The 5,376-nt window shown below is 37.7% G+C and overlaps 1 long non-coding RNA gene across 1 annotated transcript; it reads left to right on the forward strand.

Annotated features, from left to right (window-relative positions):
• The first annotated feature begins 622 nt into the window (after positions 1–622).
• On the forward strand, positions 623–5,011 carry LOC136790954 (uncharacterized). Its single transcript, XR_010831943.1, has 2 exons — positions 623–1,684; positions 3,751–5,011. It is a non-coding gene; the product is annotated as an uncharacterized lncRNA (long non-coding RNA).
• Positions 5,012–5,376: the final 365 nt, after the last annotated feature.

The raw sequence follows: 5,376 nt of genomic DNA on the forward strand, positions 1-5,376 counted from the left end.
TTGGAAGTACAGTATTTATTTAAATTAAAAAAAAAAAAAAAAGCTCTCTAGTAGCAATGAGGCTTAAAAAGATTTAATAGGTCACCTTCTCCATTTATCTATCACTATCGTATTGCTCTTTTCAATATTCTCCTTGGTATTTTTTTCAGTACAGTTTTAAATACCTCGAGTGTCAGAGGTTCCATCACCTCTCTTAAAAGATCAAGTTGCAGGAAAATAGATCTTATTATAAGAACTTCTTTGTGGCTACATCCATGCTTTTTATCAGTACAGAAGTCACTTGTAACCTCTGTATAGGTTGGGGAACTATCCAGAACAAAAGCAACCCTTTGCTGAACATTAGTAGTAGACAGACACAAAAAACTAGTCATGCCACAGTAAGGGTCTCAGGTAAGGTGTCTGATCTTCATACAACTTAAAGGTTCTCTAGCTTTATCTGAACTAAACATTTTTACTGATTGTGGGGGACTGAGCTCAGTGACCTACCCAATCTCTTACACTCTTAACACATTTGTGCAATGTCAGAATGTCTACCTCAAACATTTAAAATGTACTCTCAATTGATGCCAATACTTAATGTCTCTATGTCTGACCAGTCCTACATTTCTGAGCAGTCCCGGATTGTCACCTCTGCTGCTGGTTCATCCATCTCAGTCACATCCCAGTCTGAAATCACATGGTTATTCCTTCCCAGGTGTCACTTCTTAATATGCTCTGTTCCCTGTACTACTATATGTTTTTCCAATGTGCTTTGGCTTTTTTTCACAATGAAAATTAACAAAACCCCAAAGATATCACTCGGTTGTAATGTGTTAAGTCGGTCTTTTTGTTTTCTGTGAAAAACCCATCCAGAAATGTAATGTCAATTGTGTTCGTCTCATCATGAAAGCAGCTTCTTCCCATGAGCACGAAGTAATTTCACTGTGGGAATTCTGGGACATCCAGGAAGAAGGTGCTGAATTATGAGACATTTTAATTACTTAAATGTTCAAACTATGGTAAAAATTAAGGAAAATGTAGAGGCGGAAATATCCAAATGGAGTGGAAAGTAGCGCTGAAGTTTGAATACACCTGTGACTGTTTCTAATGTTAAGTAGAACTGAGAGCTCCCTGACTACCACAGCAAAAATATTCTTGGATTATTTATTGGAAAAAAACAATAAAAATCTCTTCTATACAACTTCCTTATTCGTTCCTACTTTTGTTTCCTCTACTTTTCTTTTGTCTTAACATTTTCCTTGGAATTACTAAGTAATTACACAGCACTCATAGCTACAGTTCTTAAAGGGTTTTATGCTTCAGTGATTCAGGTCTCTTTCAAATCATATATAAATATCATCATTATAATTTAAATGGATGGAGAAACGAAGATACTGGGAGGTCATTTAAACATATTATCCAGACTCAGTACAGAACATGCCCGGCCCGAGACCAGTGGGTGGCGAGGGCCCGAAAGGTAGCCGTGTGCTCGGAGGCAGCCCGGTCACGCCTGAGGCCTGCCCCACACGGCCGGGGGGCGGGACGGCGGCTCGGGCCAAAGGGCGGCAGCGCTCCCCGGCGCGGCCCGGCCCTGCCCGCGGGCGAAAAGGACGGAGGGATGGCGGGAGAGCCCCCTTGGGGCGTTCTGAACCCCTGGAGGGCCAGGAGGGGTTGTAGTGCCTGCTACCCCACGTGGTTCTTGCGGGTGGGTTCTCCTCGGTTTGTTGCTTTCCTGAAGGGAAGAGAAAAAGATGTGCCAGCCCTTCCTAAAACTTCCCTTGACTGGTCCCGTGGGAAGGGCATGGAGCTGTGACAGGGGAGGGTCAGGCTGAGTGTTAGGAAAAGGTTCTTCACCCAGAGGGTGGTCGAGGCACTGGGTCAGGCTTCCTGGGGCAGTGGTCACAGCATCAAGCCTGCCAGAGTTCAAGAAGCTTTTGGACAATGCTCTCAGACATATGGGCTGTTTTTTGGGTGGTCCTGTGTGGGGCCAGGAGTTAGACTCAATGATCCGTGTGGGTCACTTCCAACGTGGGATATTCTGTGAATATTTACAATAGCTCTAAATCTTACAGAGGTGTCCTGGCTTACCTGAGGTCTCTCAAGTAAGTGAGGTCTGCAGATGGAAATAATACAGTCATATATCTATTATGCTTCTGGGACTTGAGTTATTATTTCTGTATGACTTTGCACTGTGTTATATCCAAATCTTCGTCAGGTGTCTGTAATACTGCTCTGCACTGCAGCAGTGTAGTTGGGCCCTTAGATAGGCCCCTAACCATATTTCTTCTGCACTTTCTTGGTGACTGAATGTCGCTGTGAAAAGTGGTTCTTATCTGAATACTTATTTCTTCTTTCTCACAATAAGCCAATGAAATATTTTTTGTCACCCTCTATTCTAATAGATTTGGATATGATGTCCTGTATATCTTCACTATATTAAATTGTATATACTTTTTTTTTTTTGATTTTTTTTTTGTCTTCTACCATATATATCATATGGAAAATGTTCTCTTGTACAATCTTTACTGTAGAATATAATACTATTAAGAACTAATTTTGCTGAAAGCAAAATTCATTTGTAGCAATGGTCTATCAGTAATGGAAAAAACATCCCTTGCATGTTTTCTTGAACACAGCCTTCTGAAATGATATCATAGAATTGTATTTGACTATGTAGGTATTGCAGTAGTTATACGTGAGACAATGTAGGCTTTTTAAATGTTGCTGGCCTTGCTTTATAGTATTATATTCTTTCTTCGTAGCAAAAGAATGATAAATTTCTGAAGTGTTTTCAGTGTGGACTTGAAAAATCAATATAATACAGATGAAAGCATACACATATACAAAGTAATAAAGTTAGTAAGAGACTTTATGGAAAATGTATAGCTCAAAAATACTTTAATTAGAAGGCTGAAGGTTATCACAAACGAGTGAGATTCAGCTCTAGGTTAAGACATATATGGTCTAAAATTTCTCTTTGTATGTAAATTACATTTCTAAGATTTTATACAGACTTTGGAAAATTAGGATTTGATGCATAGCTGTTTGAGATTCCTGGGCTTCCAGCAACTCCATAAAGCCGAGTGATTGGAGATGAAGTTGTTATAGAGAAATTAGTGTGTAGATTTGTGTATAGAAATCCATATGTAGATTTGCATGGAACCAACATAAGAACTGCCCATGCTACAGTAGGGTGTTAAATAAGCGTTTTTATTTTTTTAATTTTTATTTCTTTCAATAGGAAGAAAAAGTGTTTCCAACTTTGAACTTATTCTAGTTCCCTTCTGGAATTGTGAAAAAAAGTAACAAACAAATGAAAATCTCCCACAGTCAAGCTAGATAGTTCATATTCAAATCCATTTACTGGGGAAAAAAAATGAATTAGTCATCAATTACACAAAACTTTTTTCAACCAGGAAGTGTCAAGATGTAATCTATTAACATCTAGCAAACAGCCGTCTATAGCATGTAAACAGAAGGCTGTTGAAATGAATAATATTTATGTCTTTAGCTGATGTTTCTTTTACTGATGGTGACTTCACATCACTGTATCTTCCTTAAAGAGATTATGGAACACTTCAGCAAGTTTATATTCTGAATCATTTTTTATGAAATACGAATGAGAAGAAACTGTGTAATGATATTACTCTCTTGATCTTTTGAGAAGTACTTCAGATTTTCTTGAAACCAGAGAAGCTCACTTAGGATCTTGTCTTATACTCTTGCTTACTCCCTTTATTAAATAATCTTTCTTTATTTTTCTTTTAATAGGACTTGCTACTCCTAGTCAGAACTATTAATTCTGTAGCATGCTGATCAGCCTTCCACAGTGGAAAATGATTATAGGAAGATGCACAAGACCTTGCAAAGGGCAGAGGATCATCTTCCCTAGTGAAATCTTTGACAGACCTCTGAGTTAAGATATGTCCTACTGAAGAGATTTGTATTTCCCTTACAGACCTTGTTCTTTAGTAATTTCTAATTATAAATATTCTTAGCTATAGCTATGTGCATATTGACTTGCTGGATATAGCACAGACCTTGGCTTCAACATAAATTTGTAATTCATGTCATTGCTTAATTCTGTATTATGTGAAAAATAGACTATTTCAGCAGATTGGGGCTGTCCCTTTTATGTATCATCTGAGGCATATCATTCTTTCATTTAAGACAGGAACATTAGAAACTAGTAATTGAACATATATTATTTTGTGTCTCTCTCATATGAAAGAAATAAGCAGAATTTTCTCTGCAGGCATACAAGTGGGATTGACTGAAGTGGGGATTTTAACACCTATGATTTTATCAACTATGTAGAGGTACTTACACTAGACTTCAGGAAATACTAGTCCATGTATTTTATTTTTTTTTTTTCACAGAAATTACTTGAACTGAGATGATTTATACTAGTACTAAGTGACAGAGGCACAGAATTTCTCAAATTGAAATATCAAAAACCACTGTCAGTTGCCTGGGACAAAACAGAAGTGACAGTAGTGGCAATAGTCACAGGGAGAGTCTGTTCAATTCATGTGAGTTAAAACCAAATCGGGATCAAAACAGCCTCCTGTTACTAATCCCCAGAGTTCTACACGCACACATACAGCTTCACACAGGTGCATGCATGCAGTACATGTATACTCCCATCTCACAGAAGGTTGTGCATACACAGGTTTTGTTGTGCATGCACAACTCTTTTTCCGGTAGCATCCCTATTCACTAATGCTGTTCACACTCACATTCTTACCTCATTCTTACCTTAACTGATGTTGTTATCAAGGTATGTTACCAAGGGCAGAGCTATGCAATCAGTGCCATACAAGTGATTCTTGTTATATAAGAAATACATCTATACCTATCCAAAGAGATAAAGATGTAAAAAGGAAAATAATAAATAAAAAGTGCCCATGAATCTAGGCACATCAGGTGGTATCAATTGTTTAAAGTTAACATTAGCATTTTGAGGATGGCACCTTTCTTTCTGGCTCATCTTGACACAGATTTAAAAAAAAAAAAAAAAAAAAAAAACAAACTTGAGAAGGATAGTCCTATAAATAGAGAATAACAAACAACTCAGGAATACCAAGCTTGTAAAAAGGGAGACAAGAATAGGTGGTAAAGGGTTGAGCCATTTCATCTGAAATGTACACCCCCATAAAGATGAATATCCATATCCCTTCAGCCATTCAAGGATAGATGAAAGATGGGGGAAAGGAGAATGAGACAAAGAATAAATGGTATGTAGCTATAGGTTTTGAGTGTTCATTCTGCTTGGGGATTCAGCTAGGCAGTGATCAGATGTGATGATATAAACCAGGAAATGGAAATTTGAGTTCCAAATCTCCCTTAGATGGAACTAGACACAAACATACTGTGTTTTACTGAAACTAAATGAAT

This window comes from Anser cygnoides, chromosome 5, assembly GCF_040182565.1.
Source record: "Anser cygnoides isolate HZ-2024a breed goose chromosome 5, Taihu_goose_T2T_genome, whole genome shotgun sequence".
NCBI classification, from domain to species: Eukaryota; Metazoa; Chordata; class Aves; order Anseriformes; family Anatidae; genus Anser; species Anser cygnoides.